The sequence below is a fragment of the Dermacentor andersoni genome, chromosome 8 (genome assembly GCF_023375885.2).
Source record: "Dermacentor andersoni chromosome 8, qqDerAnde1_hic_scaffold, whole genome shotgun sequence".
NCBI classification, from domain to species: domain Eukaryota; kingdom Metazoa; phylum Arthropoda; class Arachnida; order Ixodida; family Ixodidae; genus Dermacentor; species Dermacentor andersoni.
Window position 1 is genome coordinate 40667036 of NC_092821.1, and position 10430 is coordinate 40677465.

General features: G+C 47.0%; 1 long non-coding RNA gene across 1 annotated transcript in view; it reads right to left on the reverse strand.

Annotated features, from left to right (window-relative positions):
• Positions 1-5805, reverse strand: part of LOC129383500 (uncharacterized) — a 78146-nt gene extending 72341 nt beyond the window's left edge. Inside the window, exons 1-2 of the long non-coding RNA XR_011896267.1 lie at positions 5677-5805; positions 4163-4261 (exon numbers count right to left, since the gene is read on the reverse strand). This is a non-coding gene — a long non-coding RNA (uncharacterized lncRNA). The remainder of the gene's footprint in view (positions 1-4162; positions 4262-5676) is intronic.
• Between the last annotated feature and the right edge of the window lie 4625 nt (positions 5806-10430).

A 10430-nucleotide genomic window follows, 5' to 3' on the forward strand; every position in this document is an offset into this window, starting at 1 on the left:
ACAATTTGCCGACTGCAATGGTAGAGGAGTATCGGATGAAGTGTCGTCTACTGCAATGGATGCTACTGAGTTATCCTCGAATGAACAAAGCTGGGCCAGAGACATCCCGCGTGGCAGCACTTGTGTTGTCAAGCCAAAGTTGACCATTGGCAGGCAGACGCAATTCGCCGCAATAGATAAAACTGTATGAGGTACTGTAATCCCGCGTGTAAAGAGGACGTCTTGCATAGGAGCCGCGATGTAGTGACCGTCGGGGACTGGTGGGGATGACACTAGATCAACGTAGGTCAGTGCCGAAGGTGGCAAGCGAACGAAGTCGACGGAATTAAGGCGACTGGGGTGTGGTTCAGCGGGATCCAGAACCGGCAGGTCAAGGTGGAGAGCAATAGCGGGACAATCGATGAGAGCAGAATGTGTGGAGAGGAAGTTTAAGGCGAGGATGATGTCGTTGGGACAGTGGGCGATGACTGTGAATAGCACGATTGTTGAGCGATCGGCGAAGGAGACGCGGGCGGTACACATACCAATTACGGGGGCTCTTCCGCCATTGGCGACACGGACAGCAGGCGTCGTGGCGGGCGTGATCATTTTCTTGAGCTGGTTACGAAGGTCAGCGCTAATTACGGAGAAATGCGCCCCAGTGTCTATGAGTGCAGACACAGAAACACCGTCGGCTTCCACGTCAAGAAGGTTCCGATGAGTGTGCAACGTGAGTAGAGGATTTGGCGGTGTAGGGAGCAATGCAGCGTCACCTCGAGGCGCTGCATCGTCTAGTTTTCCGGCTGGGAGCGGCGTCCGAAGGGAGTCGGCGAATAGGAGCGACGGGGCAGGGGAGAGCGAAATTGTCGTCGTTGGGGCGAAGGCGAACGAGAATAGGAGCGGTTCGGTGCAGGAGAATCAGAGGCGGCGTTATCGGAGCGTGCGGCATAGGGACGAGAAGGGCCACCTGGGGGGCGAGAGTATAGGCAGTATAAGTAGACCGGGTCGGGGAACTCCAGCGACTGCGACAGTGCCGAGAAATGTGCCTGATTCGATGGCAGTGGAAACAAATGGGCTTGTCGTCAGCAGTGCGCCATTCAGATGGGTTGCGGAAACGTGGTGGGTAAGAAGATGCGGGACGGGGCGGAATCGAAAAAGCCGGGCGGGTACCAGGACGATGGGCCGAGCAGATGTTGTGGAGACCCATGTTTTCGAACTCTTGGCGGACAACTGCCTGGATCAGTGAGACCGTGACTGCAGATTTATTGGTGTGACTGGAGTCGAAGGCAGCCGGATAGGCGGCCTCGATCTCACGCCGGACGATCCTTGTAACATCGGCAGTGTTGTTGGGACGAGGAGTGTCGGCACAGGAAGATGTCGCTGGGGTGTTGGGCAGACGGGCAAACTGCTGGTCAATACGTCGGCTTTTAGCGAGTTCCAGGCGGTGGCACTCTTTTATAACAGCATCCACCGCCGCTACGTTATTGCAAACGAGAAAGTTGAAGGCGTCATCGGCAATGCCTTTGAGGATGTGCGCAACCTTGTCTGACTCAGTCATGTGGGTGTCAACTTTGCGGCACAGAGCCAAGACGTCCTGAATTTACGTGACATAGGGCTGTGTTGACGTCTGCACACGGCCGGAAAGCGCCTTCTGCGCGGCAAGTTGGTGACCGTAGGGGTTGCCGAACAAGTCTCGAAGCTGTGTCTTAAGTGAATCCCAACTGGTGAGCTCATCTTCGTGCGTGCGATACCAAACTGGAGGTGTGCCACCGAGGTAACAGACGACGTTGACGAGCATAATAGTAGAGTCCCACCGGTTATTGCGGCTGACGTGTTCATATAGGCTGATCCAGTCATCGGCGTCTTCCCCATCTTTGCCCGAGAATACGCCAGGATCACGGGGAGCGGGGAGAGATGTAGGTCGTCGAAGTGGCAGCAGGTGTCGGAGCCGGCGGTGTCGGGTTGTCGTCGCCGGGAGCCATCAAGGAAGGCTCGACGTACCGTCCACTGCGAAGCTCCGTGACGAGGTACAGGGAACGTCCACCTCCACCATATATGTCACGTAGGAAGACGCAGACGAAAAGCTATGTACAAGTATATTTACAAGAAAATACGCTGCGCTTGGCCAAGAGGCGACAGCCCGCGCTAGCTTCTAATCGTCGTCGTCGTCTTCACACTGCTCGCCTTTTCGTGATCGCAGATATTGTTCCGTAGCAATATATATATATATATATATATATACAGAGAGAGAGAGGGAGGGAGGGAGGGATGAGATCGTGTGCGGCTTGCCCCCCCCCCCCCCCCCACTCGAGAAACAGTTGGTACGCCACTGTCCAGAATGTGGCACTTATTCATTTCACGGTGCTCTGAAATCTGTATTTCGCTGCTCCAAACTGCTACAAGAATTGCTCCAAATCGGAATTTTTCATTGGCACCACTGTGAACCATTTTAATGCCAACTATAGTAGCTAGGTATGAACTACGGGAAATGTGCCGCTCTACAATCGCGAGAAAGATCCCTGAAATTTCTACGATGCTGAGCCGAATCGAACTGACGTCACACGGTTTTCTCAAGGAAAACAATCTGACATTTTAGCAGGCTACTCTCAATGCACTAGGCATGCGCCGCTCTTCAATTAACTTCTCACTTACTTTGGTCACTGTGTGTGCGGCGCTAAGTGTGCCGCAAGTGAGGGAAAAATTCTCAGCGTTCGCAAGCACCGACGCGCTACGCTTCTCGTCTCGGATGCCACGAGCGGGCCTTTTGGTAGCACCACAAGGTGGCGTAACGCATCAGGAATGAAACGCAAGAAATGATCCCGGCGGCCGCGTGACACCTACTCAACTTTCGCACGCCCGTTGCACCATGCCTTTTGGAGGCCACGCGCAGGCTTCGCGGCGGTGGCGCTAGATGGCACAGAGTGTTCTTAGGGAAGCGCGAAAGAGGAATGCGGCTGCAGTGCACTCCTGAAGCAGAAATCGCTTAGACAGTGGCAATACATTGTGCTACTAGATTTATTTTATGCAGATTAATTCAATGATAACTGCATTATCGTCGACAGTCATCGTGAGATGGAGCCCGCAGAATTTTTTAGGCCTACCGTGCCGCGATTTACAACAAAGGTGAATTATAGTTCCCCGATTAACACGGCTATCATTACGGATGGAAGTACAGTGAACAGATTGTGCCTAGTACAGAATTTCAACCACGACAAAAGAAAACAGCTTTTGTCTTTATCAAAGCGCAACAGAATGTAAAGAAAGATAGGCAAACAAGCTCTCGGGTTTCGCAAAAATTCACTGACGATTACGATACTCCCTATCGAGAAATTCGAGCGAAACTTTATACGTGTTTACATTTCGCGATATATTGGCTCGTGCGGACAGTCTTTCTCGGGCAAACGGCGAAAAGTGTGGCGCGACTGTCTCGCTAACTAGAATATCGCGAGAGCCAGCGCGCGGATGACGCGTGGGCGCGGTTCACTGCAGCCGCCGCCCACAGACCTCCCAGGCGAGGCGCGCTAACTCTGGCGCCATCTCGTAGCCATTGTCGCCACACTACGCTTTTCTTCTCACCCTTTCGCCATACCCTCCTCCTCCGCTTTCTGCCTCATGGTTTCGCTGCACCCACCTCCTCCGCTTTCCTCCTCACGTCTTTCATCCCCCGCTGCGCTCAGCATTGGCTTTCATCTTTCGCTGTGCTCGCTCGCTCGGTTACGCCGACGCCTATGCTCGCCGCGGAAACGGGTGCCTAAGAGCTCCTATCTAAAATAAATCTTGTCTATTTATTGTTCTACAATAAAAAAAACAAAGCGAAATTCAGGCCATTTGGTCATCCCAGCCAGGGCAAGTCTGGACCGGGACACTTACTCAAAAGTCCGGACTGTCCCGCTGAATTCGGGACGGTTGACAACCATAGCCCCAATGTATGTGCTGCTGCGTGAATAATATACCTGATAATTCAATGGTGCTGTGGATAAAATAAGACCATTAGTCCAGGATTCTAATGATATAGCCATCTTATCAGATGGTATGACTATGCGTTGGTTCTGATAAAAAATGTCTGCTGCTTCTCTGACTCCCTATTTGATGACAACGATCTAAAAAGGCAGTCATGATACTGCCGATGCAACACAAGTAATATAATGTGACGTGACAACGATAAGGAGGAGGATATACTTGCTTGTATCTTGGGTAGCCAGTAGCAACAGCAGACCCAGAGTTATGAAGACCCCCGTCTTGAGAGGCCCAGGAACCACACACTCAGTTGCTTCAACGTGTGCTGTGTAATTAATGAGCCGCTTACGCATTGGTACCAACAATTTGGAACAAACTATAAAACACTCGTAGGCTAATTATGAAACGCTCAGGAGCTTGTATTTTTAAGTTTGCAACTATACTCTTTCTGAATAGCCTCCATGTCATATCGGCAGGTATGCGTAAAGAACGTTTGATCTCGTAGCTCGGCGTCTCTAGGAGAATAATATTTGCGAAACTATTGCCAAAGGAGAACAATTTGAACTTTCGTTGGACCATGGACTCACATTTTAGTCTGTCTGTTTCTGTCAATTTATGGTCTACTTAGCGACACTAGCTGTAACTAGCTATAACTAGTTTTCGAGGAAACTAATCAAATAATAAATGTGCGATGGTCGGTATTGAACTTTGGCACCCCAGCACAGAAGCGCGATGCTTTATTATTTTCGTCCTCTTAGCTCTAATTACAAGACGACCACAGACTCATGCCTGAACATGCGCAATAAGTTCGTGCAAGCCCCCGCCCCGCTTGAGACGCATGGTGCGCCAGGTGCCTCGCACAGCAACTGTTACCGGCCGCGGTGGGTTAACGGCGATGATTTATCGCTACTAAGCACGAGGTCGCGGTATCAAATCCCGGGCGCGGCGGCCGCATTACAACAGGGCCGTAATGAAAAAAAAAAAAAAACGCGCGTATACCGTGCACTGGGGGCACATTACATATCCCCTGGGGGTCAAAATTAATCTGGAGTATTCCACTACGGCGTGCCTCATAACCAAATCGCGTTTTCTGCACGCTAAACGCCGTAATTGAATTCATAGCAACTATTTACCTCCAAAAAGCTGAGCGTGCGTTTCTTCTAGACGAAATGAAAAAAAAGAGAAACTTAGGGACGCTTTCGTCCCCGAAATTATGCTCTGATCATTTAAGGCTCATTTCGGTTATAATCTTAATAAGACCATTTGTGAAAACCGCCTGCTTCTTGGCCAATCTCCCGTAGTGGGTAGGAGACATTCTTTGGCATTACCGAGACATTTGCTGCGGGTCTCTCATTGTGATGTTTCGCGGTCGCGTGTCTCTGCAAGGTCAAGCATGTCGTGTCACGCAATAGAACACGTTTTAATGCTAACTAAAAGTACCGCTCTCTCTGCAAGGTCCACCATGGCGGCTTAGGGGCACATTCGTCACTGAAGTTTAAAGGATTTGTATTGTGCATGCCATCGCTTTGTAAAGGCATCACCCCAACGTTGATCCTGGATTTTTTATAATTATGGTACCACTCTAGCTCTAATTGTAGTGTTACGCTGCCAAGTAGTAGTTGTAACAAGGACAGTGTGTTTTAAAGACGACACATTCTCTGACTTTCTCTAAAGACTTTGTCTGCGACTCTAAATAAAGCTTTTTGAAAATTTAAAAGGACGTTAGTACATTTGGCTTACCCATAATATCCACCTAGATTACAGAAAAGGGATGCAAGGTGCAGTTCCACGTCAACTTAAGAGAGTGCGGCGAGAACCTCGTTGGCTCTTACCGTCCTCTCTGTTGCATCTCGGTGAATGCAACGCCAGCTGCGTATGCTAATGCAACTGCCGGCTGGCTTGCTGGAAGAATGCGGATGAGAACCTTCGCAGACTGTGCAGAAAAGCAAGAAACAAGCTTTCCCGGGACAGAGCTATTATCGCATGTGTTGTACGTGCGAAAGCAAGCCTAGGTGAATGCGTAGTCAAATGGGAAATCAAAGAGCTATGGGGAATAGAATTGTGGGTTTTCACATGCCAAATCCACAATTTGATTCTGAGGTACGCCCTTGGGGAGGGGAGGGGGGGGGGGGATCCGGATTAATTTTGGCCACCAGGGTGCTGTTTAATGCATAGGACACGGGCATTTCTTGCCTTTCGCCCCCATCTTGATGCGGCCTCCGCGGGCGGGAATTGATCCCGCGACCTCATTCTTCGCAGCGCAACATCATTGCCGCTAAGCCACCGAGACGGGTAGCGCTATGGGGAGGAAAGCGAAGATGCAGCTAACTAGGTGCATCTTCGCGAAAAGGAAAAGAAAACATTGAATCTAGTTAGAAGAGGCTACGAAAAGGTGACATTTGAGACAAAGTGTTGACTAAAGAAGAAAAAGGTCGGCAGTATCGAGGCGTATAGTGCGTTCAACTGTTGTTTGTTTTAGCTCTAATTGACCTAAAACAGAGTTCACTGGAAGAAAGAAAGCATGCACACGCTTTTAGGAATGATAAAACACTACTACCAGCCATCTCGCTGTGAACGTAATGCTAGAAACCTGAAAAATAAGTAACCGACCACTTGAGGACTCTAGTAAAGGATCGTTACCCATCGGGGAAGAGGATTGTCGACCATTGATGCATTTTTCTACGTTCTTTAACGTCTCATGGTCCCAGCGAATGATTTGCTATCACTCGTGTCTTTTACACATCTAAGCGAATGTTTCTATTTATTTATTTATTTATTTTTTGCTAGTAGGACGACTCTTGTACGGTGAATGCTACCGTCAGCAAAATCCATCGGCCCATATTAGGTATCTTATAGTAGCTAATACTCCTATTTTTTATTTTGTTAGAAACTTATTGCTCACTTTGAATTTTTCAACTTTATTGTATGAAAAGACTGTAGGCTCCTGGCACTGACAGGCTCCGTCGTCGCCAGCAGCCCGTCTCCCTCTCTTCAACCCGCCCCCTTCTCCTCTCCACGTCCTGACTTATCCACTCGAGCCCGCAACTCTAGTGACAGCCGACACCAACTGACGTGCAACCGACGTAAAGAACTCGCTTTGGGAATGCCCATCTCATCTCTGTTTCGCTCCGTGTAATTCGCCGTCTTTTAGCGCACATTTCTTCTGACGAGCAAAATCCACTGGACGCACATACGCTCTGATTTATGCGCTCTTACATAAAAGTATAGTTTACGCATAAGTAATTACTATGTTCACGAGAAAATTAAGGGAAATCATCATCGGCCAGATGTCGTGAAGAAGGTGGTAGTTGCTGCCAGCTATGGGGGCATAAAATCACTAAAACGTAGCTAGTCTGGGCGGGAACAGACGGGGACAAAAGCAGGCATACATTCTAAAGCCAGTTGCACCCTTTGTGGTGTATATTTGCCACACGACGATAATCGTCATCTGCCTTGTCCGCATTTTCTTTCTTTAACGCGGCGAGCCCGGTACTTTCCAGTAACGAACATTATGCGCGTTATTAGCATGACATAGCATTCCCGACAGGATAGTAAGGAGCGCAGCGTTTTCAAGAAAGGAAATGCGGGCAAGACAGATGACGATTATTGTTGTGTGGCAAATATACATTCCGAAGGGTGTAAACTTTTCTTAGAGTCTAAGAACAGTTTGTTTAAGAGGAAGCTTTAGCTCGGGTGCTCCTATCTAAATACATATAAATGGAGAACTCGTTTTTCTCGCAGACCATGCACTGCACCAAACTTGACGAGGTTTGTGGTATTTAAAACAAATACATGAGATCTAGTGACTGTTGGTTTCGAATTTTCTATTTAGGTCGTCAATTTTTATAAATAATTAGCAAATGTCGAACATTTTCAGGGAACGAAACTATCAAGTTTACAACGCTGTTACTCATCAAGGAAAAATGATAGCACAATTCTGTGAACTGCATCTCATAGAACATCTAAAGCGAACAAAATTGATATGTTACATTAAAGTCTGCGAAAAGTCAGCAATATGGAAATACAGCTTTTTCAGAATCCCTGTACACAACCTAGCAAATTCATGTAAAATATAAATTGACATACCAAATTTGCCCGCTTTGAGAGATCTGAAGTATGCTGTTTACAGAACTGTCGTATCTCTTCCTGATGCCGAGCTATGAACTTGTAAACTTTGTGCTTCTATTTTTTTTCGAACTTTCGAATTTTTGAAATTTTTTGTAATGACATTCAGGCCCAAAATCAAAATTGCGCTTCCAACAGTCACTCAAATTTACCTTCCTCTCTCAGATACAAAAATTTCATCAATATCGGTCCAGGGATTCTCTCAGAAAGACGTTTTTTCGTTTTACATAAATTTGAATAGGCCGCGTCGGAGTTGGGCCCGAGCTAAAGCTTCCTCTTAATTACAATATCCGTCCCAATACCACACAACAATCACTTATTTCTCTGTACCTACCTGCAGCTGCTTCTACGGGAAGATGGAGGTCGCCATAGGACAGCACGAGCCACTACAGGTGCCACGATAGTTTAGGGGCAATGGCGTCGCACTGCCGAGTCGCGGAATCGAACTCTGCCGCGGAAGCCGCGTTACGATGGGGCCGAAATGCAATAACGCTGGTGTACCGAGATTTAGGTGTGCATTAAACAAGCCCAGGTGGTTGAAATTATACTGCATTCCTTCGCCGCCACATGTCTGTTGATCAGATCGTGATTCCGGCACGTAAAAGCCCACAATTTCGTCTTTATTCCTAGTGGATGCTATCGCAGGAAAGTCCTCACATGACACAGGACGCATTCGTGAAGCACCGACAAACTGAATACACGAAGCGAACGCTAGTGCATCAGTACACCAGTACACCAGTATTGCACCAGTACCAGGGATTAGTGATCATGAAATAGTTGCAGGTACTATTCGTTGCAGAAAAATAGAATTTACCAAAATGCGGCCGAGAAAGGTATTTTTTTATGAAAGGGGTAATTATGAGGCTATTTCTAATGAGTTAAATGATTTCCTGCCTATATTTGCGCATTACAGTTCATTTAGTAGCATCGACAGTCTGTGGGTCGTATTCAGGGGTAAACGGCTTTCATTGACCTCAGATTTTGTTCCGTCTAAGGTGGTTTCGACTAAGCGCCGCAAGGATAAACCCTAGATTAATAAGGATTTACGTTCATCAATTTAGAAAAAATCCCGAACTTACAAAATATATTGCAAAACAAAAAACCCAAGCATGTACAAAAAGCTAAGAGATATCAGCACAAAACTTAAAAGCGAATTGAAGGTTGCGAAGGATGCATATCTACAAGCCTTAGCAGATAAACTAAAAACGAATCCCAAAGAGGTCTGGCGGTATATCAAGAGCAACAAGAAGAAGGATGACACTGGCATCCGGGCCATCACAAATGATGGTAACCTAATGAAAGAAGACAAAAGAAAAGCAGAAGTATTTAACAAGTATTTTGATTCAGTTTTTACAAAGCCATGTAGCATTGCTATTTCTTGCATACCGACACCATTACCGGAAATGGAAAACATTGCCGTGAGCAAGGAAGGAGTGGAGGCTTTGTTGTTCAACCTAAACCTGCATTCAGCTCATGGACCTGATGGAATTTCTAATCATATTTTGCAACAATGTTCGAGACAGATAGCGCCTTTCATAATAATATTATACAACAAGTCACTAGATAATCAACAACTGCCCGAAGCTTGGAAGACAGCCAACGTGACTCCGATATTTAAAGAAGGTGATCGTACACACGTAGGCAATTACAGGCCGATATCTTTAACTTTCGTTTGCTGTAAGACTCTCGAACATGTCCTGTACTCTAATCTGATGAAGCATTTTTAAACAAATAACTCTTTCACTTCGGCTCAGCATGGGTTCCGCTCTGGTTTTTCGTGCGTAATACAACTAGCCGAATTCACTCACGACATTGCTCTCGGCCTGGACCATGGTGAACAGATAGATGCACTCTTTCTTGATCTGCGAAAAGCATTTGATATCGTCCCGCACAATCTACTTTGCTTAAAATTATCATTCCTAGGCATTCCTGAACATATTTTTGGCTGGATAAAGGATTATTTACACCTGCGCAAACAGCAAGTTCTTAATGGGGTAAACTTGGCTCCAATGCACATGCTATCGGGAGTGCCTCAAGGCTCTGTGCTTGGGCCTCTCTTGTTCCTTGTTTATATTATTGATTTAGTAGTAGGCCTTAAAGCAACAGTTAGACTGTATGCCGACGACTGCGTCATGTATCGTACAGTGAAATGTTATGCCGATATGTCTGTCTTACAGGACGACCTTGAAAAAGTATCTATCTGGTGCAAGTGGTGGCAGATGACTCTGAATACTGGTAAATGCTGCCATGTGCAGTTTACAAAGAAAAAGAAAAAATTTCCCAGTTCCTATTGCGTAAATAATATTGCACTCAGTACCGATAAGGATGTTAAGTACCTCGGAGTTACGTTTTCTGAAACGCTTGACTGG